Genomic DNA, 10,937 nt, shown 5'->3' with positions numbered 1-10,937 from the left:
GATATGACTTGCATGCATTCTTCCAACAACAAGTCTCTCAAAGAAAGGTTTCTTGTTTAATTTTTTTATATTACATAAGCATTACATACATAAGAGGGGCAACACAAGATCGCCTCCTTCCTTCGCTACAAGCCTGCAACTACTAATAACCCAGTACGTACTATAATTAATTTAGCGTATACCCACATTCTAGGGCATAGTTGACAAGGTCTTTGATCTCCTCTTTAGAAATGAGCCCGTCACTGTTGGCATCTGCATGACTCAAAGCTCTCCTCGCCCTGAACCCGCCCCAACGCGACCCGAGCTCCCTGAACGCTGCCTTCAGCTCCTCTTTTGACAGCATGCCGTCGCCGTCCTTGTCAAAACTATTGAAGAGATCCACCACCTGCTCCCTAGTCCATGGAACTCTGGCTGGCTTCTTATAACCGTCGTACCTACCCATGATACTATATAGATATATAGTGATCTTGAAATTTTCTTCTGTGTTGTGTTCCACACACTACAAGAAAACTAAAAGGCTTGCCGTGAATTGATGAGTGACTCGAACTACATTTATATAGGGGTGCACCTGGCCACCTGGCCCTGTGGATAATAATATTATAATACAATCAGAGACCCTGTAGAATTATCAATAAATAATCCATCTCAACGAAATATCAAGCTTCCAAACCCTGTTATTAATTCTTGTTTGGATCAACTGTTTTGTGCGTAAAGGCAAAGCATGGAACTTTGTAGCTAGGTGACTGTGTATAGATGCTTATTTGACCAGGGTCAAAGGGAGCTTCTCCACAGCAAAACTTTTGTTTAAAAATATTGTCATTTATTGTCCAATTTGACACTTTTATGCTATTTTAAAAAGAGGTATTCATCAATTTTCCTCCTCAATTTGTGATTATTGGTCAATTTCCCCCCTCAACTTTAATTTGGCCAATTTCCTCCATCAACTCTCATAATTAGTCAATTTGCACCCTACTGTTAATTTTTTAATTTGATCATAATTAAACAAGTGTGTGTAAGAAACTAAATAAGATGTATGTTAATCATTTTCCTATGTCTTTATCCTATTACAAATAGATTAAAATTTAGAATTTTACAATTTATCATATATAGTATTATTAGTCATAATAAATCAGTATGGAGTAATTTTATTTGATTTTTTACTATACAAAATTAATAACGAAAAGGATTGATGTGTACATTTTTGTATGTGAATACAATTTTCTTTATAAAAGTGAAAGCTAAGTTCAAGTAAATTGCGGAGAATCGAGCTTTAGTGCAAAAATGGCTAGTCAATTCATAATTTTCGACTCCTTATTAAGAATAACCCATTTTATTGAAATATGTCTGATCCATGAGTTTAGGATTATTATTTCTTCTTCTACATGCTTTAAACCCGATTCATAACTTTTTCTTATAATCAACCCATATCACATACTAATTGTATTATGTTTTTGTACATTTTACCCTATATTATGCAGGTGAGTTTATGTTAATTTTAGTACTTTGTTGGAAGTTATTAGAAAGATTGAAAGAAAAAAAAAATAGATGGAAAATTAAAAAAAATAATAATAGGGTGCAAATTGACTAATTATAAGAGTTGAGGGGGGAAATTGGCCAAATTAAAGTTGAAGGGGGAAATTGACTAATTATGAGAGTTGAGGGGGGCAATTGGCCAAAATTAAAGTTGAGGGGGAAAATTGGCCAATGATCACAAGTTCAGGGGGGGGAATTGATGAATACCTCTTTTAAAAAAAAATTTACTTTAACTCACTCTTCAACAAACTTTTTAAGTTTTATCTTTTACTGTAAAATAAATCTTAGCTTTATCTCATCTTATGAAGGCCAAATTTTATTTCTAAATTCTTTACTAAACAATACTTCAAATAAAATATGTGACATGATCGAATTTGCTAACTTGAAGAAGTAGCATTTTATCTTTTGAACATACAAGGTCAGTTGTTATTTCTTTAATTTACTAATTGGTGTCAAAGATGCATTTTTTTTCTAGATGACACAAATCTAACTTTGCTACTTAGTTAATTGTAGGGGTGGAATCTTTTCCCGAAACCAAACCGATCCCGAAAGTTTCGGTTTGGGATTCGGCCACATCTTTGAAAGTGTTCGGTAATCCCGAACCGAACCGAATATTATATATATATATATATATATATATATTTATTTATTTATTTATTTATAATTTATAATTAGAAATTACTTGGACCATTGGATTGGTTAAGATCTAATCCAACCGTCCATTGTGAGTTAGGTCTTTTTATTCCTCTCAGTGCTCTCACTTCCTCAGACTCTCTCTCTCTCTGTTGCTCATTCCCACTCTCTCTCAAAAAACTAGTTCCAACGCTGCTCCCGCCGCTCCTCCATCGAGTCACGTCGCTCATCCATCCACTTCAACGGCGCTTATCCGTCCACTTCAACGGCGCTCATCCGTCGACACCAATCGAGTCCCAAAATCCAGGTAAGGGTTTCTGATTTTTACTGGGGTTTTGTTCTTTAGGGTTTAGGGTCAAATTTCATGTTGATTAACTTGATTTCTGAGTATTTTGTAGAATGTGTGAGGGTTTGAGGACTGTGGGTTTCAGATTAGGGTGGGTGCAGTGCAGGACCAGCATGCCTTTGGGAGGGTAGGTGCACGAATTTGTGGGTTCATTTAAATTAAGATTAGGGTGGGTGGGTGCACGAATTTGTAGAATAAAATTATAGGATGATGGAAAACTGGAAATAGGATCTGCACGAATTGTAAGTGGATGGCTGGGCTGCAATTGTAAGAGTCCTGTACGAATTATATGTTTATGAAATTGCACGAATTATAGGGGATGGAGGAAATAGGACTTGCAATTATAGGGGATGGTGGAAATATGACCTGCAATTGTAGGGAATGGTGGAAATAGGACCTGCAATCAGTGTTTGATCATGTTTATGTGGTTGGTTATGTTTATGTTTATGTGAATGTGAATGAATCAGTGAAATTGCAGTGTGTGACCAGAACCAGCCCTAGTTAATTGCTTCCTTTCTTGGAGATGCTCATATTTATTACTAGAAGTGATAAAAGTTTATTACAGTAGAAATTCTTACCAATATGGAATTATTCGCAAAGAGTGATTGAAGGGAATACCATTCAACTTTAGGGTTTATGAAGCCTCTTGATATGGCTTAAAGGAAAATTTTTATTTTTGACAAAAAAAAAAAGGAAAATTTTTATTAGTAATATTGTAGATGATCACCAAACAATCCCCAAAGTTGTACGCATTAATTAATGGATCATCATACTTCCTCAACCTCAGCAAGAAGAAAAATATTTATTCTAGATATGATGTTTTTGTTATTAATATATTGTAGATGATCACCAAACAATCCCCAAAGTTGTATGCATTAATACTTTCCTCAATCTCAGCAAACAGGAAAGTCTTTATTCTGCGTATTATATTTGTACGGTAAAATATTGTCACGTTAGAGAAGAATGAAGACTTTCTTCTTTATTAAAAATTAACCTTTTGTCACAAACTTATACATGTTATATTTGTACGGTAAAATATTAACACATTAGAGAAGAATGAGGACTTTCCTCTTTATTAAAAGCTAACCTCTTCTCACAAACTTGCGTGTGGCATTTTGTTCCTTTACATATTATTTTTTTTATTTATAATTTTATTCTTTTTAGTTTTGCTTTTAAATATTTTTTTTATATTTTTATTTTAAAAAGTTAAAGAAAAAAAAGTGCCCACTATGTGAGTAGTTTTATTGTGTTAGTTCAATTTTTTTTTTTTTTTTATCTTGGAACCATTTGGATGGAAGGACTCTTAATAGCATGGAGGCGTACATAGAATTTTTACAAAATGCTTGTATTATTTTTGGTAGGTTAATATTAAGATTTTTGCCACTAATACTATGGTCTAGTGATGCTCTTCTTCACTTATAAGTAAGAGGTCTTAGGTTCAATTCGCGCCAAAGACGAATTCGAACCAAACTGTTTATGGATAGCCCAATGTGAGGCCCTCCACCCCTTATACTGTAGATAATATTGTATGTACTAAATATTAAGGTTTTAATTATTATCATTATTATTACAAAATATGCTATTATTGCTATAAGATATAGAGGAAGGGAAGAGTCTGAACTCACGATAGAGTATGTTAAAGAATATGGCCTTATCAACTAAGACAATCCATCACTTAGGTTCAATTTTTATTAAAGACGAATTTGAACCACATTATTACTAGTTCATTGTGAGACTAAGCTCATCACCTCCGAATTAGTGTAAATAATATCGTTTGTTCAAAAAAAATAAAAAATAGTTTTGAGGTCTCAATCCTAGAAAAGTACGCTAGGAATACGCCGAGGTGAAATTCTCAATACAAACAAGAAGCAAACTAGGGCACATGTAGATAGTAATAGTGGTGTCCGTATTAAGAATAAAGGGAAACATAGCATTACCTCAAAGGATCTCACATCGAATAAATGTGAAGGATTGGTATGCTTGAACTTTTGGGTATCGTCTGAAGAAATTTGGGATTTCACCATAAAACAAATTGGTAATATACGGAGTAGCTCAATCTTTATAAGCCATTGCATGGTTTGGTCCCTCACCTATGTGGAACTTTGTCCTCACATTCTCATACGCCCCTCACATGTGACATATTTTTAAGCCTAACAAGTGGACAACACAAACAGGTGACGTGGAACACATGTAGCCGTTAGGCTTTACATGTGAGCCAACCTAATACCATGAAGAAAGTTGGGATTCCACGATAAAATCAATTGGCTATATGGGGAGTTACCCAACTTCTTATAAGCCCTTGCAAGGTTCTCTTGTCACTAATATGGAACTTTTTTATTTTCACATTCTCACATCTTTCACTTACAATTTGGTTTGTGAGGACTAGTGTTACTCAAAAAATATTTAAGTTTATTTAGCATTAAAATTTGATTCCTTGATCTACACCACACCATGGCATCGATAATTTTCTCAAAATATGTATTTTTTTTTTCATGACTCAACATCAAAAGTGAGATGTCTTTAACGTTATGGGCATCATATGGACTAGTAGACAACGATTACCACTACTTTAGATGCCAAATGGATAATGAGTATGGATATGAAACGAAATAATCTACAACCCCATCATCCAAATAGTGGGTTTATTCAATTATTTAAGGATAATGCTTGTGTTTCTCTATGAAATAACTTATTTGTCTCCTCACTCCACTTATGATTAACATGTCTTTACTGTTCAAACGTTATAATCAGAATCATTTGTTCTCTTTATGATAATCTATATATCATATCTGTAAAAATCATTCAATTTGGAGATCGTTTAGTCATCTATATGTTGTAAACCAATCAACGATTTTGATAATAAGTAGTATCCTCATGATGAACCGTTTATTTGTTTTAGGCTTTTTATTCAAAATGGTCCCTGAGATTTGCATCATCCATGATTTTGGTCCTTCCGCTGAAGCTTTTGGCCAGAAGTTTGGGCAATTTTCAAAGCTTCATAACTCAATCGTTTCTTAATCAAATTCGACCCATAATATAACAAAATGAAGATAAGAAAGTGTAGAATAAGATTATATCTATTTAGAAGCCCAATGATTGATGGCGATAGTCAGAAAATAGCCTCAAAGTTGACTGGTCCGAGGGAAAACTGGAAAACTTGCCGGAATTTCGCCGAAAACTGGGTAAACTTTAAACATTCATAACGTCTTCAATACTCAACGCAATCAAGTGATTCAAAAACAAAAATCATACTTCACAACGAGAAGAAGAGAATGGTACCTTTTTCAACAACTAACTCGTCGTGGTTTGGCCGGAAAACGGCTTGAAAATGACTGTTGAAAAACGAGTCAGCAACTTTCGAGCCGTTTTCCAGCCAAACCACGGCGATTTAGCCGTTGAAAAATATACCATTCTTTTCTTCTCGTCGAGAAGTATGATTTTTGTTTTTGATCACTTAATTTCGTTGAGTATTGAAGAAGTTATAAACGTTTAAAGTTTACTCAGTTTTCGTTGAATTTTCCAATTTTCCCTCGGACCAGTCAATTTTGAGGCTATTTTCTGACCATCTTCGGCAACCATTGGGCTTCCAAATAGATATAATATTATTCTATACTTTCCTATCTTCATTTTGATATATTACGGGTCGAATTTGGTTAAGAAACGATTGAGTTACGAAGCTTTGAAAATTGCCCAAACTTTTGGCCAAAAGCTTCAGCGGAAGGACCAAAATCATGGATGGTGGACAATCTCAAGGACTACTTCTATTGATTTTAAATCTCAGGGACCAAACTTATGAATGATGCAAATCTCAATGACCATTTTGAATAAAAAGCCTTTGTTTTATGCATATGAATGACTAAAAAAAATCTCTAAATTGAATAATTTTTGCATATATGATTTTTAAATGATGATAAAAATGATGAACAGTTTCGATTATAATATTCGTACGATAAAAATTCATTAATCGTAAGTGGAAGGAAACACGCAGTATCCATTATCTAATACACAATCTTATAAAAGAAATATTAATATGTCGATCATAACTTTGTGGTAGTTAATACCTTTATCTGTTAATTGTGGATGGATAGGTCGGTTTTGACTTACATAAGGGAAGATATATAATAATTTTATGTAACAAGTTTGATATCTAATTATAACTAATTATAGGCCAACGGTAAAAGTATGAAGGTAAATATGTAACCCTCAGCCTTGTTCAGGTGCCAATATGGCATAGTGGGATCCAACTGAGTTACATAACTCAAATAGTCTTTGGAACCCAATCGACTTATTTCACCGTTCACGTTTTGGTGCCCAAAACTGATCATTAGAAACTGCCTGTTAAGCAACGCTAGCTTGTTGTGTTCTGATTTGGTGCCTAAGAATCAATAAACACCTTTAAAGGGTGTCCATGAGGAAATACGATATAGCCACACTTCAACAACACTGTCCTTTACCAAGATTTCTAGCGGTTAGAGGTAAGGAAATAGGGGAATGATTATTCTAAATTTGCATTATTTTAAAGCGAAAACAAAACTAAATAATTAGTAACATAGTCGTCAATCCTATATGTTTGTCATCTAAACTTCTGTGAATCTTATGAAATATAACTTTGCTTTTTCTAAGCCATAATATTAGTAAGGGTAATGTTAAGAAGACTAAACTTGTAGACAAAATTTTGGAACTGCTAGGGAAACTAAATTTGTAAACTAAATTTTGTAAACCAAATGGTGTGGGTTGTTAATGATTGGATTAACTTAAGTATCAATTAACATGTTTATTTCCTATTGGTAATACATCATCTAGTTTGTAATATGGTTTAAAACTTTAAAATTTGGTCTACCTAGCATTACCATTAGGCTATCTCCAACCAAAAGGACTAAACATAGCCCCATCAAGATTTATAATCCTACAAGAAATGATTTTTAATTGAAACAATGTTAGGTCGTATACATGTACCATCTCCAACCAAAGGGACTATGTTACTATGTTACTTCAATAATTTATTAGTTTTAAATTTGTACTTTAAATTTATTGGTTAAGCTAATTAAACTATCGTTGAATGTTTTCAAACCTAGCCGTTCAAATTTGAATTAACAGTAGAAGAGCTATGCCCCAAAAAGGGCTAATAGAAGGCTATACTTGGCCAGCCTGATGCCTCTTGGGCCAAATAATAGCCTAGTGAGCTCGATAGAATTATAGCCTACCCATTTATTAGACATAAATTTTGGGATAAATCATGCCAATTTTTTAGTTTTTGAACTTTTAGCACTCCCATTTGGAGATGGCCCTAGAAAAATCAACTGGTCATTTCTTTTTGGAAGAGATTTCCGCATTTGATTATTCCCTCTTGCATCATCCTCTTTTGTGTGGATTGAATAACTCAGATTTGCAACGTCCCTTTCATTTAAATTTGGATCATCTTCTTCGCACTATGGGAAGATTTGGATGATTACATAGAACATAATGAATTATGACGTTGTGACATATCCATAGTTGCATTTGGTAGATATTCGATCCAATCCTTCGACTTTATTTGCTTTGTTGGTAGTAGGCCTAAATTATCTTTATCTTTGGGTGAAAGGTTTACCAACCTAGCTAATGAAATTATCATGGAGACGATATTTTCAGCATTTTAATGCATTATTTGGGCAATATATCACGATATTATCGATAATATCGCGAGATAAAACCCAAAAATACTTGAAAAATGCTAAAAAGTCTCAATCTTGCCCATAGAGGGATTCAAACCCCTCCCTTTGTCAACCACGCAACTAGGCCTTATCCAACTCGCTACAGACGTGTTTATGATTATATATTCAACCTGTAATATTTATATGGTCGTTAAGATGCCTGCAAGGCTTGCAAGCTAATATTTATTGTCTAGGATAAATTTCTATAAAGTGTAAAATATTGTACTACTTCATTATATATAAATGATTATGGTGTGTTTAAACTTCTTTCATTAATTACTACATATTTTCTACACTCACAATGTTTGTCAGCTCGCTATATAATCAACTTAAATCAGTTAAATCTATCATGCAATGCATTTCCTTCCAATTTTTTGTGATAAACTAATAGATAATTGACTAAATAAACATCATTTCAATAAAAAAATTCAAGTTTTTCTTACAATTTCCGTGGTTTTTATTTAATTTTTATCGATATCGATAATATCCCAATATTTCTATCGAAATTTCCGTGTTTTTGGACTACCGATATTTCTGATATCATCGATATTTTAGACCTTAGTCTCAATCTATACATATCTCAGACTCTCATCCTTAATGAACAAGTAACGATTCTACAAAAACTGTGAATAAAAATCGATGGTAGCCCAGTAGGTCAAAAAATGCGTACTTGATCAGAATCTCATTCGGTAAAATAAGCATGGATTAGACCTAATTAATGACACTTCAGTAACAAAAGCATACTTCATCGGAATCTCGTTCCTTATTATACCTAATTGAACTGAAAGCGAGAGTGACCCAACGCCGACAACTTGAATATTAATCAATCTACAAATATATTATAGATACGGTTCCAAGCTTTCACAAAACAAAAGTTTACTAGACTATTATGGTTATTAGAAGTCACGTAAAGCATAATACCAATGATGGAGCCATGAATTATTCGGTGGGTGAGTTAAGGTAAAACTATTACTACAAAATTAAATGGTCAATTTTTATTTTTTTGCTTACATAAAGTTATATAATAATAAATCTGAAAGTAATAAATTAAAGTAAGAAATTTATAATCTCTTTTTTAGGCTTCGAGCCTTCAAACTTTTAAATGAATAAAATAAGGGACCCTATGTGGTATAGAAGTTTTATTTATTATTAATAAATTTTAATATTGGTTAAAGGGATGAGTTTATATAATATTTATTAACCCTTATTTCTTTCCTAAAAACAACTATATGATTCAGACTTTTCATTTGCTAAGTGACCTACGAACAATTAAAAATCATTAAACAAGCCAAATAATTAGTATTTTTCAGCTTAAATAACTAAAAATCTCCCTATGCTATATAGCCCACCAAAACTTTATACCTGGCTCCGCAGGTGCGTAATACAAGAAGTTAAGCTATAACTTTGGAACTAACAAATATTCTTTCTACTTTAAATAAAAATATAGATTTTAACCAAAAAAAAACTTACAACTATGGAGTGGCCCACAGAACTGTATGGGCTGGATTGTATTGGGCAACTAATTACAATTCAAACTGGGTTGCAATATTTAGCCCAACAAGGTTTTTATTTTTTTAAACAAATTGTTTTTTGAAATTTGATTTTATCGAAACAACCATTCTGCGCTACTCGTCAGTCGTCACCCGCACTGAAACGATGGTGTTCGTCGCAGGAATACCCGTCGGGGATCACTTCCTGGCAAACGAGCACACAGCTCCCCTGGGAGGTTGGCGCCGGTTGAGGGCTGCTGTCGGGCTTCTGCTTTCTTATCGGGCTTAGTCGGGCAAGTCTCGTCGGTCAGGTCTTGCTCGGGCAAGACTCGTCGGGCAGTGCTGAAAGAGAAGGACAGAGTTAATTTGAAAGGTGCCTTTGTGGGGCCTTAGGTATAGGCCTTGAGGCTCACAATCAAGATTAACTTTGTAGGTGCTCAGGCGTGCCACTGCCATCTTCAGTATGGCAGATGTCGAATATATGTCAAGTTTTAGTTGTGAATACGCATATGCCCGAGAAACCGTGTTAGATATAACAGGTGTCTTTGTGGGGCCTTAGGTGTAGGCCTTGAGGCTTCCTGTCAAACTAAACCAGTACTTGGACATATCATATTTGGTTTTCATGGTTATGAAAGTCTTGTCACTATTATATTTCTGATTATCCGAGTCCGAGAAGTAGAACGAACCCAAATGGATGCCTTTGTGGAGCCTTAGGTGTAGGCCTTGAGGCTTCCCATTAGAGTTTGTTCATGTGCTCGGACAGTTTAGACCGTGAAGTAGAATGAATCCAAATAGGTGCCTTTATGGGGCCTTAGGTGTAGGCCTTGAGGCTTCCTATCAGAATCCATCCATACTTAAGCGTTCTATGATAATCATGACATAATAGAAACAAAACTAAGAGGTAGGTCGATTACTTGCGCCCCAAGTAACTTCGGACTTCTCGTTTATCAAGGATTATCGTGGATGGGTTAAGTCCACATAAAGTTCTTTTTTATGCCTTGAGGCCAATGACTTTTAAACTGATCAGATTTACATGCCCGCAGGCTTAGGACTTGGATCTGATTTGAACACTGAAGATGTATTCAAATCGGATCTAAGTACTGGGGAAGCCTTTTCATCATGATTTCGCTAGAAGCAACTTGTATATAACTGGAAGTATACAACATATTACTAGGCTTTAAAGAAAGAAAAGACAAAGACAGAGCAAAGAAGGTCGGGCAAGATTAAACCTTATCAGTTAAGGCT

The sequence above is a fragment of the Malus sylvestris genome, chromosome 8 (assembly GCF_916048215.2).
Source record: "Malus sylvestris chromosome 8, drMalSylv7.2, whole genome shotgun sequence".
In the NCBI taxonomy this organism is placed as follows: Eukaryota; Viridiplantae; Streptophyta; class Magnoliopsida; order Rosales; family Rosaceae; genus Malus; species Malus sylvestris.
Note: the sequence above shows the minus strand (reverse complement) of the source record.